Source organism: Lytechinus pictus, chromosome 10, assembly GCF_037042905.1.
Source record: "Lytechinus pictus isolate F3 Inbred chromosome 10, Lp3.0, whole genome shotgun sequence".
In the NCBI taxonomy this organism is placed as follows: domain Eukaryota; kingdom Metazoa; phylum Echinodermata; class Echinoidea; order Temnopleuroida; family Toxopneustidae; genus Lytechinus; species Lytechinus pictus.
The window spans coordinates 24,557,786-24,568,554 of record NC_087254.1 but is presented as its reverse complement, the minus strand read 5'-3'; the positions used below and the strand labels follow the sequence as shown (position 1 = coordinate 24,568,554).

At 39.7% G+C, this 10,769-nt stretch overlaps 1 long non-coding RNA gene across 1 annotated transcript; it reads right to left on the bottom strand.

The window, feature by feature from the left end:
- Nucleotides 1-601: 601 nt before the first annotated feature.
- Nucleotides 602-2,478, bottom strand: LOC129270009 (uncharacterized). Its single transcript, XR_008585503.2, has 2 exons — nt 2,189-2,478; nt 602-1,479 (listed from the first exon to the last, which is right to left on the bottom strand). It is a non-coding gene; the product is annotated as an uncharacterized LOC129270009 (long non-coding RNA).
- Nucleotides 2,479-10,769: the final 8,291 nt, after the last annotated feature.

The following is a 10,769-nucleotide window of genomic DNA, read 5'->3' as shown; positions in this document are numbered from 1 at the left end:
TTAATCCAAACATATTCATATGTCAAGTCAAGATATGCATCTTTCGTTTTATTTATAGGTTTAAGCAGGTATTTAGCTATCCAATTCAAATTTAGTAAATTTTGTTACAATTGTCCCCGGTCTCCCCTACTTCTTATTTATTGCACCTCCGACAAGGGGGGGGGGGGTTAAAGTGCCTAGGATCCGCCAATGAAAAAACAGCATGATTTCATCCCTGTTTTATTTATGTCTTCTTTCATCTTTTATTTTTCATACAATAATAATCTTCTTTTCCACTGAGTGACAAGAAAAAATGCTAGTGTTAATATTACTTCTTCAATTTTATGACAAATATTAATTCAAATTATTATCCATATCATTCATTTTCATAACAAATATCGTGTTTGACAGCCTGTTATTGTGGAATTAAGATAATTTGTATTTGGTCAATGGGTCGGCAACTAGCATTTGATAAAAGTATAGTTTCAGAAATGGTTCATTGACTTATCAAGAATACCATTCCCACACAGAATAACACAAAGGCAGGTCCCTTTGTGAGGCGAACAAACTACATGTATTATAATAATCCAACATCCATAAAGCCAAGCAAAATCAGTCTTGTTCATTTTCAAGGTAAAATATTTTATTTATCCGTTCACGTTGACACGGTCAATGCATTTACATAAAAAGGAGGGTATTAATACAGATTTACCATATTTCATTTTACACTGGCTCTTAATTCAGATCAAATCAACTTCCGTTTTTTCAACATTCGCATTCAAACTAAATCTATAAAGTTTAATAAATCTTCGTCTAGTATGAATAAAAGTTATTGGTGTAGGTCTATAATTGCCACCTTATTTAAATGACAAGGCGATGTTTCCTACAGATAGACTTTACCTTACAGACGACGAGAAAATGTTCTCCAATTATTCAGTTTTTGTCTAATAAAAATTGCTTTTAAAATACCACCCTCATCCATTAGTGTAAAAAAAAGCTGTGACTCCCAAATGTCGATATTATACATACACTTTGATTAATGTGCCTTTTTCTTCACTATCTCTATCGACGGACAAATCAGAAATGAAAGTAAATGTTCCCTTGATCCTATCAAGATATTTACGTTTTGTTTCGATAGATAATCATTTCCTTCATGTGATATACATGTACATATTGAACATCTTAAGATCTTGTTATCTCTATTTTTCTTATTTGCATTAAAGCCTCCATTCTTTCTCTACATAGAAATTATCATGGACATCGTCTTTCTATTTACAGTTTAATCATCTGCTCAGCTGTTATTTTCGGTCTCTGAATGAACAATCCCATAAGCATGAGGGTTGGGAAGAGCCAAGGTAGACAGTTGCGATTTCCATGTCTGCTCTACGGTGCGACAGGTTGTCATACTCTTCTGAAATCTGGGCGTCTGCTCAAAAAGTCGTCAATGGATCTTTTCATCTTTCTGATGAGCGGGGATGCCTTCATTTCTTTCAAGGTTTGCTGTTAGTAAAAAAAAACATGATACGAATCATCATCATCATGGACATGATCCTCATTATCATCTTTATCATCATCATCATCATCACCATCATCACCATCATCATCATCATCACCATCATCATCATCATCATGATCATCATCTTTATCATCATCATCACCATCATCATCATCATCACCGTCTTCATCACCATCATCATTACCATCTTTATCATCACCATCTTCATCACCATCACCACCACCATCATCATCATCACCATCACCATCATCATCATCATCATGATCATCATAATCATGATCATGATCATCATTATCAACATCATCATCATTATCCTCCTCCTCATCATCATGATCATCATCACCATCATCATGATCATCATGATCATCATGATCATAATCATCATCATGATCATCATCACCATCATGACCATCATGATCATCATGATCATCATCATAATCACATCATCATCATCTTTATTCTCCTCCTCATCCTCATCTCTATCATCATCACCATGTCGCGTGTTTAAAAGAAAGTTAAAAAACGGGGAAATATTAAGAAAATCATTTAAAAAAGAGAGTCGTCTAGATGATAGATCTCCATATACATTCTTAAGTTAAAAAATAATGACGAAATTTTTTACGGCCGTCTTATATACTCGCCCCCTCCCTGCCCCGGCATGACAATTTCCCTCCATGCATGGATTTACCCTACCTGATCATACAATCTTTCCCCCGTATGTCGATCCTCTTGGCTGTCGGCAGAACCGAAGAGAAGTAATACGATGAATATAAAACTCAGGACCACTACTCGATGCATCATAAGATTATATTTCCGGGAAAAACATATATGAATAATATGGTTTAAGTTTTAAAGACAATTCAGTCAGGACAGGAACGAAGTGTAATACTAAATCGGAAGAACAAAACACTCTCTTTACCTCCAATACAGCGTACACCAAGGCAAGTCGAGTTTGTTTTTTGTTGTTGTGAGAGAAATATAATGAGATTTTACAAAGAGTTTAAACCGCGTAGCTTGGCCCGGTAGCACTATTGTTCCCAACCCATGCAATTCACACTATAAACATGATAAATGTATTCACCAACCAGAAATTATTTGTGCTACGGTTCTCGGATCATGCATGGTATCTGACATTGCCTATGTCATGGGCATTATTCCAAACTTTTGAAGTTTTGTTTCTAAATTATATTTTTTTGTAGGGGGGGCACAGTACATTCTCCCTCTTTCTCTCTCCCTCCCTCTCCCTATTTCTCTATCCTCTCTCTCTCTCCTTTCTGTCTACGAAAATAATTTTGTTCCCTGTGAATGTTCGATTGGGCCAACACAGTGGCGTACCTGGGATTTTTCACAGGGGGGGCAAAACCGTCCGCCAAAAAATTTGACAAGCAAAAAAAAAAAAAAAAAAAAGCTCGTCAGGGGGGCAATAAAGGTCTTCAAGCTCGTCAGGGGGGCAGGGATACGTCCTTTGCATGGGTTGTGGCTCGTCAGGGGGGGGGGGGGGCAGACTGCCCCCTCTGCCCCCCGTAGGTACGCTAGTGGGCCAACATGAACAAAAGTACTATACAACAATGAGCCTATTTGAAACTCACCAAGCTTTTCAATTTCAACTATTCAGAGTCTGTGGGCCGATCAAACGCCATTGTCTCTATACAGTAACAATTTTGCCATATTCAAAATCCTACCCACGCGATAAAATATGTTAGGCGTTATGCTCCACGATATGTAGATAGATAGATAGAATGGTTTATTAAAAGATCATCGCAGCCAAAGGCCGAGTTGTGATCAAGTTTACAAACATGCAAGTTACATAAAAAGTTCTCATACAAAGTATCGTAACATTTTCTTAAATGATACACAAACCTATTATGTAAACTATGTGATCTTAGAAAAAAGTGTCAGTGGAGAAAAAGAATAATGCAGTGGTAGGTGAGCGAAAAGAAAGAAGGAAACTAGTCGAATGTAAAAGGAAGTCGTGAAGATGTAAGGATATAAATGGAGAGAATGGAAAAGAGAGGAGAGAAAGGGAGGAGAAACCAGAAGGAGAAAAAGAGGAAAAAAGAACAGATCACGTTCATCACATCTTGGCATTACACACCATATCCTATCATTTAGAGATGGTAGCAGGAATATTCCAGTGAGATTAAAAAAAAAATAAAAGCGTTCAATATATTAACATAGTAAAATAGTAAAATGATGATAGCAAACGATGTAATTATACTGTGGAATCGTCAACATACAAAGTAAAACAAAATTAGATTGATTAGGCCTACATGTTATTTAAAAGATTAACAAAGTATGAAAGAGAGCTACATTCACTTGGCTACATTGGAAACGTTTAGCTTTGCATTTATGTTGTTGATATTTCAATTGTGATCATAAAACATAATTACATTGCTGTCAAAGAGGTAAACTATTTGTAAATTGTGGATGCTTGGCAAGAGAACTGGCAAAGTCAATTCCTAACTGTTTTCGTCTTGCCTCTAACGAAGAAATATTGCACGTTTCCAATGCGTTAGTATAGTCTTCATACTGGCATCCAAGCATAATCTTACAAGCACGTTTCTGAATATTTTCCAAGGCAAGTACATGGCTTTTGGATAGGTTACCATTGTAAACCGGTACTCCGTAGTCTAAAATTTGGCGAATGTATCCTTTATATGAAGAGTTTAGTTGCAAAAAATGGGTTAGGTCCACTTTAGACCAAACCGAGATTAACCATGTTTTTTTTATTCTCATTTATTGCAATATTCTTATGAGAAACTAAATTGTCATGATGTACTACCCTATCATGTGAACATAAATTGGGTATAAAAGAAATATACCTGTCTTCAATTTTTTTTCTATATATATTTTTTAATTATCATTGTGGACCTAACCCCTTTTGCGAGCAAACTGAAATGAATCCAATCTCTTTGGATTGAAAAAAAAAAATTTTGCCACTTTCATTCACGTTTTCATTTGAATTTCAAAATTTCTTTGGTATCATCAAAGCGAATAAAAGTTTAGAGGTTTAGAGACAGAAAACAATAAAATTTATGAAATATGGACCTAACCCCTTTTGACAAATGAGTTCTTCAGAAGAGTTTGATTGCAAAAGGGGTTAGGTCCACTCGGGTCAACTCCAAGAAAATCATTTTTTTAATTCTCCCATATTGCAATATTCTTATGCGAAACTGAATGTTTATGACACCTTACCATGAGAACATAAAATTGGGTACCTGTCTTCATATTTTTTAAAATATTCTTTTCCAAAAAAATTATGTGTGGACCTAGCCCCTTTTGCAACCAAACTGAAATGGACCTAACCTCTTTTGAAAAAAAAGTGATTTTTCTTTGCCATTTTAGTTCACTTTTTAATGGGAATTTCAACTTTTCTTTGGTATCACCTTATAGAGCTACTAAAAATCTATACATTGAGACATAAAAATCAAATTTTTGATGAAAAATTGCCTAACCCCTTTTGCAAGTGAGCTCTTCATATATTAGAATAAGATCATCCGATAATACAACATTTGACCAGCGCGTTGCAACGCTGCAAAAAAAATTACCCAACGCTGCCCAGTGGCGTACCTAGGATTTTCCACAGGGGGGCAAAACCGTCCGCCAAAAAATTTGACAAGCAAAAAAAAAAAAAAAAAAAAAAAAAAAAAAAAAAAAAAAAGGTCTTCGGTCACAAATAAAGGATTTCGTACCAGAAAAAAATTGACAAGCAAAAAAAAAAAAAAAAAAAAAAGTCTTCGGTCACAAATAAAGGATTTCGTGCCAGAAAAAAATTTGACAAGCAAAAAAAAATAAAAAATCGTCAGGGGGGCAAAAAAGGTTTTTCAAGCCCGTCAGGGGGGGCAAAGAGACGTTTTTGCATGGGTTGTGACTCGTCAGGGGGGGCAGAGTGCCCCCCCTGCCCCCCCCGTAGGTACGCTAGTGACGCTGCCTTAATGTTGTTAGGCAACGTACATTGCATAATCGATAGAAGTGCACGCACATGTACATCGTCGGAACAAAAACGTTGGTTCAACGCTGTCCGTCAACGTGGAACCAACATTTGTATCAGCCTCGATGGAAGTGCACGCGCATACAACATCGGAACGAAAACGTAATTGGTCCAACGTTGTCCGGGAACAATGCTCCAACAATTGAACTGCTGTAAGTTGGTGGACAACGTTGCACTCTCGAGGGAAGTGCACGCGCATGCATCGTCAAACAGTGTTACAAAGTTGGTCCTTCGTTGTCCGGGATTAATGCTCTAAAGTTGTCTGGCAACTTAGCTCCTTATCAATATCGTTGCAACGTTGCTCGAATATTAATGTCATTACAACGTAAGTCAATCATTCAAGTTGAAGTACATCCTAACACAAACTATACCCTAATCCTTCTGTCTGGTCCTATCCTACATCTCAAGTAGATACGGTCATTGACTTCTGTAGTTTGCTATATTTGACAGGCTATTGCAAGTAACATTTTTTTTTACATTTAAACTTGAAATTTCACCTGAAATTAATGTTAATTGATACTTATTAAACTTAATTAAATTAATTGAATACATATTAATTAAACTTCATACTTTCTGAAATTTTCCAGGTAGAGAATTATCGGATAACATAGACAAGTGAATTATTTTTGTCATGTACTGAATATTCCTAGATTCAGTTAACGTTGGTCCAGTATCGTACCGAAGAAACCGATGTTGTGCCATGATTGCTTTTCGAGCAAACAAGATTCCAACATTGTACCATGCATCTTCTGACCTTCACATGTCTACTTAAAAACTTTCCAACCTTGCAGTTCCAAATCCTAATTTCAACATCTTATAATTGTTGGTGTGTTAAACAAATCTCCATCAAATCTTTCCACACACACACACCCTCACACAAACCACTCATTCTCTCTTTCCACACACCTGATACAATCCTCTCACTCTCTTTCCACACAAACAAACAACTCCTTCTCTAGCTCTTTCCACACACCTGATACAATCCTCTCACTCTCTTTCCACACACACAAACAACTCCTTCTCTCTTTCCACACACCTGATACAACCCTCTCACTCTTTTCAACACTCACAAACCACTCCTTCTCTCTTTCCACACATCCGATACAACCCTCTCACAATCTTCCCACACACACCCTCTCACACAAACCACTCCTCTCTTTCCACACACCTGACACAATCCTCTCACTCTATTTCCACACAAACAAACCACTCCTCTCTTTCCACACATCCGATACAACCCTCGCACTCTTTCCACAACACACAAACCACCCCTTCTCTCTTTCCACACCTGATACAATCCTCTCACTCTTTCCACACACACACAAACCACTCCTTCTCTCTTTCCACACATCCGATACAACCCTCTCACTCTTTCCACACACATAAACAACTCCTCTCTTTCCACACATCCGATACAATCCTCTCACTCTTTCCAAACACACACAAACCACTCCTTCTCTCTTCCACACACCTGATACAATCCTCTCACTCTCTTTCCACATACACACACACACACACCCTCCCTCACACAAACCACTCCTTCTCTCTTTCCTCACATCTGATACAATCCTCTCTCTTTTCAACACACACAAACCACTCCTCTCTTTCCTCACATCCGATACAATCTTCTCACTCTCTTTCAAACTACACACACACACCCTCCCTCACACAAACCACTCCTTCTCTCTTTCCTCACATCTGATACAATCCTCTCACTCTCTTTGAACACACACAAACCACTCCTCTCTTTCCACACATCCGATACAATCTTCCTACTCTCTTTCCACACATACAAACCACTCCTCTCTTTCCACACACCTGATACAATCCTCTCACTCTCTTTCCACATACACACACACACCCTCCCTCACACAAACCACTCCTCTCTTTCCTCACATCTGTTACAATCCTCTCGCTCTCTTTCAACACACACAAACCACTCCTCTCTTTCCTCACATCCGATACAATCTTCTCACTCTCTTTCAAACTACATACACACACCCTCCCTCACACAAACCACTCCTTCTCTCTTTCCTCACATCTGATACAATCCTCTCGCTCTCTTTCAACACACACAAACCACTCCTCTCTTTCCTCACATCCGATACAATCTTCTCACTCTCTTTCAAACTACACACACACACCCTCCCTCACACAAACCACTCCTTCTCTCTTTCCTCACATCTGATACAATCCTCTCACTCTCTTTGAACACACACAAACCACTCCTCTCTTTCCACACATCCGATACAATCTTCCTACTCTCTTTCCACACATACAAACCACTCCTCTCTTTCCACGCACCTGATACAATCCTCTCACACACACACAAACCACTCCTTCTCTCTTTCCTCACATCTGATACAATCCTCTCGCTCTCTTTCAACACACACAAACCACTCCTCTCTTTCCTTACATCCGATACAATCTTCTCACTCTCTTTCCACATACACACACACACCCTCCCTCACACAAACCACTCCTTCTCTCTTTCCTCACATCTGATACAACCCTCTCTCTTTTCACACATACAAACTCTCTTTCCACACATCTGATACAATCCTCTCACTCTTTTCAACACACACGAACCACTCCTATCTTTCCACACATCCGATACAATCTTCCCACACACACACAAACCACTCCTTCTCTCTTTCCACACACCTGATACAATCCTCTCTCTTTCAACAAACACAAACCACTTCTTCTCTCTTTCCACACATCCGATAGAACCCTCTCACTCTCTTTCAACACACACAAACCACTCCTCTCTTTCCTCACATCCGATACAATCTTCCTACTCTCTTTCCACACACACAAACCACCCCTATATCTCTTTCCACACATCCGATACAATCCTTTCACTCTTTCCAAACACACAAACCACTCCTTCTCTCTTTCCTCACATCTGATACAATCCTCTCTCTTTTTTCAACACACACAAACCACTCCTCTCTTTCCTCACATCCGATACAATCTTCTCACTCTCTTTCAAACTACACACACACACCCTCCCTCACACAAACCACTCCTTCTCTCTTTCCTCACATCTGATACAATCCTCTCACTCTCTTTGAACACACACAAACCACTCCTCTCTTTCCACACATCCGATACAATCTTCCTACTCTCTTTCCACACATACAAACCACTCCTCTCTTTCCACACACCTGATACAATCCTCTCACTCTCTTTCCACATACACACACACACCCTCCCTCACACAAACCACTCCTCTCTTTCCTCACATCTGTTACAATCCTCTCGCTCTCTTTCAACACACACAAACCACTCCTCTCTTTCCTCACATCCGATACAATCTTCTCACTCTCTTTCAAACTACATACACACACCCTCCCTCACACAAACCACTCCTTCTCTCTTTCCTCACATCTGATACAATCCTCTCGCTCTCTTTCAACACACACAAACCACTCCTCTCTTTCCTCACATCCGATACAATCTTCTCACTCTCTTTCAAACTACACACACACACCCTCCCTCACACAAACCACTCCTTCTCTCTTTCCTCACATCTGATACAATCCTCTCACTCTCTTTGAACACACACAAACCACTCCTCTCTTTCCACACATCCGATACAATCTTCCTACTCTCTTTCCACACATACAAACCACTCCTCTCTTTCCACGCACCTGATACAATCCTCTCACACACACACAAACCACTCCTTCTCTCTTTCCTCACATCTGATACAATCCTCTCGCTCTCTTTCAACACACACAAACCACTCCTCTCTTTCCTTACATCCGATACAATCTTCTCACTCTCTTTCCACATACACACACACACCCTCCCTCACACAAACCACTCCTTCTCTCTTTCCTCACATCTGATACAACCCTCTCTCTTTTCACACATACAAACTCTCTTTCCACACATCTGATACAATCCTCTCACTCTTTTCAACACACACGAACCACTCCTATCTTTCCACACATCCGATACAATCTTCCCACACACACACAAACCACTCCTTCTCTCTTTCCACACACCTGATACAATCCTCTCTCTTTCAACAAACACAAACCACTTCTTCTCTCTTTCCACACATCCGATAGAACCCTCTCACTCTCTTTCAACACACACAAACCACTCCTCTCTTTCCTCACATCCGATACAATCTTCCTACTCTCTTTCCACACACACAAACCACCCCTATATCTCTTTCCACACATCCGATACAATCCTTTCACTCTTTCCAAACACACAAACCACTCCTTCTCTCTTTCCTCACATCTGATACAATCCTCTCTCTTTTTTCAACACACACAAACCACTCCTCTCTTTCCTCACATCCGATACAATCTTCTCACTCTCTTTCAAACTACACACACACACCCTCCCTCACACAAACCACTCCTTCTCTCTTTCCTCACATCTGATACAATCCTCTCACTCTCTTTGAACACACACAAACCACTCCTCTCTTTCCACACATCCGATACAATCTTCCTACTCTCTTTCCACACATACAAACCACTCCTCTCTTTCCACACACCTGATACAATCCTCTCACTCTCTTTCCACATACACACACACACCCTCCCTCACACAAACCACTCCTCTCTTTCCTCACATCTGTTACAATCCTCTCGCTCTCTTTCAACACACACAAACCACTCCTCTCTTTCCTCACATCCGATACAATCTTCTCACTCTCTTTCAAACTACATACACACACCCTCCCTCACACAAACCACTCCTTCTCTCTTTCCTCACATCTGATACAATCCTCTCGCTCTCTTTCAACACACACAAACCACTCCTCTCTTTCCTCACATCCGATACAATCTTCTCACTCTCTTTCAAACTACACACACACACCCTCCCTCACACAAACCACTCCTTCTCTCTTTCCTCACATCTGATACAATCCTCTCACTCTCTTTGAACACACACAAACCACTCCTCTCTTTCCACACATCCGATACAATCTTCCTACTCTCTTTCCACACATACAAACCACTCCTCTCTTTCCACGCACCTGATACAATCCTCTCACACACACACAAACCACTCCTTCTCTCTTTCCTCACATCTGATACAATCCTCTCGCTCTCTTTCAACACACACAAACCACTCCTCTCTTTCCTTACATCCGATACAATCTTCTCACTCTCTTTCCACATACACACACACACCCTCCCTCACACAAACCACTCCTTCTCTCTTTCCTCACATCTGATACAACCCTCTCTCTTTTCACACATACAAACTCTCTTTCCACACATCTGATACAATCCTCTCACTCTTTTCAAC